The sequence below is a fragment of the Nomascus leucogenys genome, chromosome 6 (genome assembly GCF_006542625.1).
Source record: "Nomascus leucogenys isolate Asia chromosome 6, Asia_NLE_v1, whole genome shotgun sequence".
In the NCBI taxonomy this organism is placed as follows: domain Eukaryota; kingdom Metazoa; phylum Chordata; class Mammalia; order Primates; family Hylobatidae; genus Nomascus; species Nomascus leucogenys.
The window spans coordinates 82,088,338-82,097,048 of NC_044386.1; the positions used below are offsets into that span (position 1 = coordinate 82,088,338).

The 8,711-nt window shown below is 48.0% G+C and overlaps 1 long non-coding RNA gene across 1 annotated transcript; it reads left to right on the top strand.

Annotated features, from left to right (window-relative positions):
* Nucleotides 1-1,438: 1,438 nt before the first annotated feature.
* Nucleotides 1,439-5,196, top strand: LOC105739914. The gene is made up of 2 exons (XR_001115895.2): nt 1,439-1,769; nt 4,306-5,196. It is a non-coding gene; the product is annotated as an uncharacterized LOC105739914 (long non-coding RNA).
* Nucleotides 5,197-8,711: the final 3,515 nt, after the last annotated feature.

Below are 8,711 nucleotides of genomic sequence, written 5' to 3' on the forward strand. Positions count from 1 at the left end.
CTTTCTTGTCTCTTCTAGCTCTTAGTAGCCCTAGGCATTCCTCAGCTTGTGGCAGCGTAACACCAGTGGCTGCCTCCCCCATCACATAGCTGGCTCTGTGCATCTGTGTCTCTCATCTTCTTATAAGGACACCAGCTGGGCATGGTGGCTCACACCTGTAAACCCAGCACTGTGGGAGGCCAAGGCAGGTGGAATCACGAGGTCAGGAATTCGAGACCAGCAGCCAGGCCAACATGGTGAAATCCCATCTCTACTAAAGATACAAAAAATCAGCTGGGCGTGGTGGCATGCGCCTGTAATCCCAGCTACTCAGGAGGCTGAGGCAGGAGAATCGCTTGAACCAGGGAGGCGGAGGTTGCAGTGAGCCGAGATGGCGCCATTGCACTCCAGCCTGGGTGACAGGGTAAGACTCCATCTCAAAAAAAAAAAAAAAAGGACACCAGTCATATTGGCTTAAGGGCCCACCCTATTCCAATATGACCTCATCTTAATTTTATTACATCTGCAATGACTCTTTTCAAATAAGGTCACATTGTGAGATACTGGGGGTTGAGACTTCAACATATCTTTTGGAGCACACAGTTTCACCCATAACAATATATATTTCATGTTTTGGTTAGCATTGAACTGGTATATCTTTTTCTAACTTTTTATTTCCGATTGTTATGGTTTTGCTTTAGGTATATCTCTTATAAACTTTGTTCATTTGTTTTATCTAATCTGAGAATGTTTCATTTGAGAGGTAATCTGTTTACATTTATTATAATGACATATAGTTTAACTGATTCCTGCCATATTTTGTTTTCTATTTCCCACCCTTTTGTTTTGCTTTGGTTTTTCTCCTTTCCAGCTGTCTTAGTCCCCCCAACACACACACACACACACACACACACACACACACACACACACACACACAGCAGACTCTGAAATAATGGCTTGTCTGCAGCTTGTTTATTTTAGGAAATAATTCAAGGAATAGGAGCGGGGCGGGGACTGGGAAGAATGAAAAAGGGATGAAGAGAAAGTTAATCATCACCATAGGCAAATAGGGCTCAATCCCATTAGGGACCCTAGAGGAGGGACATGGATGCATCTTGGTCCTGTCTTCAGAGACACTAATATTGCTTTTCAAATGTGGCTGTGTCATTTTACTTTACGTTTCTTTATCACATATAGAGCAGAGAGTATTTGGAGCAGAGGGCATACATTGCAGCATGAATTTACACCACTATCCTGGCACGTCTGCATGTCTGCCATTTAACTTCTCCATCATCCTGTGGGGCACTTTATCATCCCTATTTTAGAAAGGAAGAAATTGAGGCTCAGAGAGGTAAAGTAAATTGCCTGAAGTCACACAGATAAAAAGTGACAGAGCCAGAACTCAAACTCTGTTTTATCTGATTCCACAGCCATTCCTTCCAACCTTAAGCTCTACCACCTGTGTGGTGCTGGGTGTGAGTCGGAGCTAGCCTGGGTTTACTTGAGTTGCAGGGTCACCCCGCATCGCACCCTTGTCAGTCCTCAAATAGGGGTGCAACTCTTCCATGAAAGGGAACGAAGAGACTGAGCTACTAGACACCAAGCTGTGTAGGACTGAACCCATTCCTGTCCAAACGGGAGTGATCCAGAGGGACTCTGAAAATTACAGCAGTCAAGAGATTTCATCATCTTTATTCAAAGAAAGGGTTTTTGTTTGTTGGTTTTTTGGATTTTTTTTGGACCACAGCTCTATCTACTCCCCGAAGAGTATGGATTACTAAGTAAATCAGGTAATTATTGACTAAGAAGTGACTGGCCACTGCGATTGATAAACTAACCATGTCTGTTTTTCTTCTGTAGCTCACTGGAAAAGAATGTGGGGGATTTCCCCTCTTCCTCTCCAGAGGCCTTCGTGTCTTGAAGGCTAGGCTTCTCTTGCTCTGGGGGAAAGTTAAAGGCCTTTGATTTTCTAAGGGTCTGTAGACCTAACACTTACTGTTAGAGATTGCGAGGGCTGGGGAGGGGGCCGAGGGCTAGAGGTCATTCAAGGACTGGCAGGACCCTTGGGTGCCCAGCTTCTTACCCAGGACCCTGAGATGCCAAGGCCTCTGGGCAGTGGCTGGGTGGGCAGTGTGCTTCTGAGGACTGGACACTTGCACTGTGGCCTTGAATTTGAAGAGGATACTGTGAGCAGCAGCCTTTTACTGGTTTCCCTGGGCATGGACAATGAGCCACTGGGCAGTGACCATCACAGACCTGATACCCTTCCCCCAAGTTTCCAGGATCCTGAGGCTCAGAGTTCTGCATAGGAGGAGAGGAGGGACCTTGAAAAGAGGCCAGGATTGAATTTTTCTGAGGTCCTAGTAGGTGTGGGGTCTAAGAATGATTTGATTTAGAAATTCATGAAATATGTCATTTCTTGCCCCAGGCATTGTGGAACAACTAATACCAGTTACACTAGTGATGACCAAATCCTGCTGTAAATTGTTCTAACATATTGTGTAAAACAGGCCTTACCACTTTTGTAATCGCTTGCAAACGGCTGATCGATAACCAACACAATATTCCAAGCCCTTCTTTTGGTAGAAAAAATTTCCTCTAGCCTGGTAATTTAAATTCCAAATTACCTCCAGATGATGCTATTTAAATGCCCTGCGATGAAATCTGCACCAAGTGGAGTTTCTGTGGGAAACTTCGCTGCCTCCTAGGGCATCCTGCGGTGTTTTTTTAAAGGCCGGGGATCTAGAAATGCTACTCAGGGCCTCGGAATCTTTGTCTACATGACTCAGCCTTGGGGCCTGGGGCCCTGGACACTTGCCCAGAGCTGAACATTCAACTGGACGCGCCACAGGAGGAGCATGCGGGGAGCCGGGAAATATCTCTGGAATCTCACAATGCTTTCTCACCTACCCTTATTAGACCGAAGAGGCAGAGCCGCAGGGGTGGGGGCCACGGGGCAGAGGGCAGCGCCTGCCGGGTGGGAGGGAACCTGTGTGTGCGCGCACACATTGTTCGCATGTCATAGCGTCTCCGTGTGTGTCTGCGTCTAGGCATGTGTCTCTGTGTGTCTGGGTATTTCTGTGTGTCTGTGTGTGCATCTCTGCATGTCTTTGCATATCTGTACATGTTTCTGTGTGCGTGGGTCTGTGTCTATGTGTGTGCACGTCTGTCTCTGTTCATATTTCGGTATGTGTCTGTCTCTATGTGGCTGTGTCTCTGCATGTCTTTGCATATCTGTACATGTTTTGGGGTGGGGGTCTGTATCTCTATGTGTCTGTGTGCCTACGTGTGTGTCTCTAAGTCTGTGTGGGTCGCTGTGTCTGTCTGTGGCTGGGAGAGGGGGCAGGAATGCTTTTGGAGTCCCTGGTTTTCTAAGAGTAGGAGGTTCACAGCAGGAGTGAGCTAACTCTTCAGTCCAGACCCCCCTCTGGGACCTGCAGACCACCTGCAGCCCCACCCAGTGCGGCCCCTGCCCCGCGTGGTTGTGGCCTGAGTGGCAGTCAGGAAAGAAAGCGAGGGCTGGGCGCGAACTTTGGTTAGGCTGAGATGCGTGGGGAAGAAAGCAGAAGGGAGGGTGTGTGTGGGGAACAGACCTGCACCCTCCCGAACAGCTGGGGAGGCCAAGGCGGGGTGAGGCCCAAACCTCACTGCAAAGCTCCCAACATACAACCCGGCAATTCCCAGTGGAAAACTTGCTAGGGTTTGCGAAGTATCCTCCTCCCCAAAACTGCATCTTTGCGCATGCACCCCAAGCAAAGGCTCACATTTCTCTCTCTTCCTAATGCTGCTCCCTCCCGCGCCAGAGAGTGTGGGACAGGGACACCTTTACTTTCGAGTGCCAACTTTGGTTGGGTACTCCTCTGGACACTTTCCATTGATCTCACTTAATGTACTTAACAGTCACCTACCTAGGCTTTGTTATTCTCTTTTACAAATAAGGAAACCGAGGCACAGGGAGGGGGAGCGGGTTGCTCAAGATAACAAGCTGATGAGTGTCAGAGCTGGGGCAGAACCCAGGTGTGCTGAATTCCGGAGTCATTTTCTTACCTGACAGCCCTCTACCTCTGGATGGCCCTCTCTTTACATTTAGAAGTGTGCGCGAGCGCGCGCATGCACACACACGCACACACCCACACACGCACACACCCACACGCACACACCCACACACGCACACACACCTTGGAGCCCTTTTATAAGACACTAGAGCCTAGACAGCAAGGGTGACCACATCATGGCAGTCTCCATCTACCATGTACATACAAAACCACAACAGAACTGTAGGTCTAGTGAAAGCCATTCTCTTACACCCTCCTCCTCTTTCCACAGATGGAAAAAGAATCGCAAATAAGCATAATGTGAAGAGCATGAGCTTTGGAATAAGCAAGCCTGGAATTACAATTTTCTTTTATTAGCTCTGTGGCCGTAACACTCAACCTTTCCAAGCTTCAGTTTCCTCATCTGTGAAATGGAATAATAGTACTTACCGCATTGGCTGTTGTATGGATTAAATGAGACCATGCCTATGGATGCATGGCATTTGGTACCCAATAACCACTCAATAATCGGCAGCTATAATTATTCATAATAATAATGGTGGTAGCAACAAACCCAGCCCAAACACCTGAATGACCGATCACTAAAAAGAAGGTGAACTCAGTCCTACGTAGTAACAAGAATGTGACATCTATGTTGTCGCCAAAAGTCTGGAGGGGTTGCCAGGACCAGAGAGAAAGGGGTGGTGAGGCTGGCCTCCTGGAAGAGGGAGGGGACAGATGTCAAGGACCCCAATCTTGAGGTGGAAAGTTCTGTGATTAATCCAGATGAATGTCTCCAACCTCCAACTCTTCTGTTCTCAGAGTTTTAATGGGGCACACCGTGTGCTGGGCACTGACATAGATGGGAGACGTGTGACCTGAAATAAGGGCTGGAAGCCAAGACTGGGAGGAAGGGCAAAGGGAGCAGGCAGCCCGGCACCAGGTGCCAATGAGGTGTCTGCTCTTTGTCCCCATCACCTGTCAGCTAAGGAATTCTGCATGTTATCCGTGCAAAAAAATGTGATCGCCAGAGTGAAAACCTTGTAACAGACCAGCTGTGGCTTCTCTCACACCAGTATGTCCAAGGAGGATGCATTTTTAGTGCTTTTGTGGTCTTAACAAAAAAAGACTCATGAGCATTGTATAAAAGGTATATTAAAACAATTTGGTAAAAGTATGAAAGTAAAATAGAGTGCTTGTAGATTTTTTTTCAGGACACACACACCTATACATGTATAAAAACGTTGTATTACGGAAGCTTTCACACATATACAAAAGTAGCATGAACAGCATATGTTGGACCCTGATGTACTCAAGACCCACCTTCAGCAACGGGAGTGCCGTGTTTATGAGAGTCCCAATTAAAGCAACATGGCTCTTAACATTTTCCCAACGTGTCAACAAGCTCCAGTGACCCCATAATGCAAACTTATTCAATCCCCTGATATCCAAGCACCTGAAATTATCCGTCATCTCATTCCCCAACTGCCTTGAGCTCCTATCTGAAGTAAGAAAGAGGTAAGTTCACTAATTTGCCCTAAATCATACTGGAATCCAGGCAAGTGCCTTTAACACAGGAACTGTTCTGTAAGAGTTGAAAAAACAATAATAGCAGAAGAAGAATGAATGAGTTTTGAGCACTCACTATGTGCTATGCTGTCTTCTGAGTGCTCTACCTGAGTTTCACTGAATTCCCACGCCAAGCCTGAGCTGTATATTCTATCTTCATCCCTGTTTTACAAATGAGGAAATTTGACAAAGCAAGCTAAACCACTTGCCCAATTTCACAGTTATTTAGAGGCAGGGCTAGGATTTGAACCCAAGCCTCCTTACTTGATAGTCTGTCTTCTTAGCTGGGGTGCGGTTCTGCATCAGGTGACCCCTGAAAAAAAGCCTGACACAGGCAAAATGATTCCTGCTGGGACAGGTGAGGATGAAGAAGAAAGTTGCCTTTATCAAACACTGCCGTGCAATACACAGAGACCAGGCACTGTGCTAAAGCAAAAACTGTAACCTTCCACAAAGACCATCACTACCTTCCACAAAAAATACTTCATCTGCCCAGCAGCTGCCTATCCTACCCCAGACTGGCATCACTCTTGCTATTTGTTCTTTGTAGCCAAGTAAAATTATTTCAGAACAATTCTGTTTTGAAATGTCCTGTCCTAACAGCCTCTTGCCACAGAGCTGCAGGTCATCATTAGGAGATAATATTCGTCATCCAAACTGTTAGAGGCCCTTCCTGAATGAGTGGCTGTCCTGGCTCCTCAGTGCCAGGCCGTGGGTGGGATTCCATGCTTTGGAAAAAATAAGTGCCTTATACATAAGTATGCATAGAAAAAAGTCCGGAAAAACATCCACCAAATATTAGCAAGTGCCGGTCTCTGCCCACTCACAGTGGCCAGGGAAGGGCTGGTCATAGGGATTTTTCTTTTTTGCTATCTCAGTTTTTAAATTTGTTCCACCATGAATATGGATTACCTGTGTTACAGAGAGTAAAGGAAGAAAAGTTAGGAGAGGAAACAAGAAAAGAAGAAGAAAACGATACTCTAAGGTGCCCCACAGCAGTCTGGGGCTGGGGCTGGGGTGGTAACAAAGGCAGCAGGAGAGGCCAAAGGCAGGAGCATGGGACCAAATGAGGCAGGCGGGGCCCTTGCAAAGCTGGCTCCTCTTGTGGGTGGGTGTTGACAGCCCATTCAGGTTAGGCCCAGGCTGGTTTTAAAGGTCATGGTGTGTGGGGCTCTCACCCCGTCCTCACAGGACCCTGTGGCACACGGGGTGCCCTGCAAGTCAGCCTGAGGAAAAATACACACTGCCCCAGCTCTGGTTTCTGGAGGGGCTGGGGGCAACGCAAAGCAGCTGCATGCCGACACATGCTGACACCTCCTCCGGGGCCACACTCATTTGGCACACTCCTAGGCTGTTTGTTCTTAAAGGCTGCATCTTTGAGACTAAAAATAACCCTCAGTTCAGCTTGGCTGTTCTTTCTCTGCCCTGGTGACATAGGTGGGGGCGATGCTCCTGGCTTGGGGTGTTTTCAGCCTAGGCTGCCCTTTTTCCACCATATTCCCTGCCCAGCCAGCCATGCTTCATCATGATCCCTTGGTTTAAAAAAAGAAAGGAAGGAAGAAAGAATGAGAGAGAGGGGTTTGTAGTCTCTATCAGGTAGGAAAGTCACAAGGCCTCACTAGAATAGCAGGTCAATGCCACTAGAATAGCAATGGAGGGATCTTGAACTAAAGTGACAACTCCTTTATCAACTAGGAAGCACCATGCAAATGTAAGTTCTGCTGCAGCATGAGGTAGGATCCGAAGGATGCCACAAGGCCGGGTTTGCCCCCAAAGAGCTCCACAATTTTACATATCCACCATTAGAATTATTCCTTTCGGATTCAAAAATTGTGCCCTGTTAAAATATCTGGGAGGGTTGGTGCTGGCAATTAGAAGTGAGGCTTTCTTAGGAGGCCAGAGATCATTGCAATTTAAAAACCTTATAAATACAGGACCTCACTTCCATTCTGATCCTTATTCCTGATTACACGGGTAGGTGTAATCAGTATCCTTCATGGAGGAGAAAACAGCCTCAGAGCCACAGTGTTGCAGAGATGCAGCTGTGATTCCAACCCACTGCTCTCCTCATTATTACCAGTCAGTGATTGGAGTAGCTGCTCAGCTCCTCAGGCCCCTGAGGAGGGGAGTGGGACAGAGCAGGGATGACTGTTGGAAGAGAACCCACCTCTAGGGGCCTATAGGAGAGGGCTGCTTACAGGCCAAAGACACACCTCACCCTTTCACAGTTTTACAGAGGGCCATCCTGCCTCACAGACAATGGGGAAGAAGGTGCTAGAGCTACAGATCCCACATGGGGGTGGCAAAAAGATTTGTCTGGAGTTCCCACCGCAATTGTTTCCTGATGCTGCCTGGAGCTCTGTGTTGAGCAACAAGGCGTGATATATTATTGTGGTCTGCCCTTGGTGCCGGATAGGACGTGACAAGACGTGTGTTTCCAGAGTTTGCCATCCCTGCCCCAAACCACCTGGTCCTCCACAGTAAGGGTAATGATGAGAGTGGCCCTCAGGGTAGGAGGGGTGGTGAACACACCACAAAAACAGATACTTCTTGCCTTGATAGCAAGACAGCTGCTCAGAAGGCCTGCTGCCTCTAGCCGACTACGCGGAACCTGAGAGAGACAGCCTTCGCACCTGGAGAATGAAGTCACGCTCATCGGATGCCCATTTAGAGGCCTATGAAATGATTGTGGGAAATGCTTTAGCAGTGAGGTGTCCCATGGATCTAAGGAAACAGCGTGCACTTTCCAGCCATGTTCCACTTTGGCCACTGGTGTTTTTCAGAGTCAGTGTGGAGAGGGAAGAGGATATGCAAGACGGGTAGAGGCTCCTCGAAACGTTTAAGCCACAACAGCGCTTTGGGGCCGCAGGAGGGCTCCATGTGCCCTTGAGAGAGGTGGCTCTCATGGACCCTGAGAGTTTCTGGGAGGCTGGTCAAGAAAGAAGGATTACTCTTAGGTGGATGGGACAGCTTCCACAGCCCCAAAGCTTGGGCCCTTGTGGGAAAAACAGGGGGCTGGATAGCAGTGAGTATGGCCTAGCAGTGGCCTCTCCTACATACTACGAACTGTCGCCCCTGGCTCAGCCCAATTTCTTGCCTTCTGTCTCCAGCAGGGCCTCCTGCAACTTA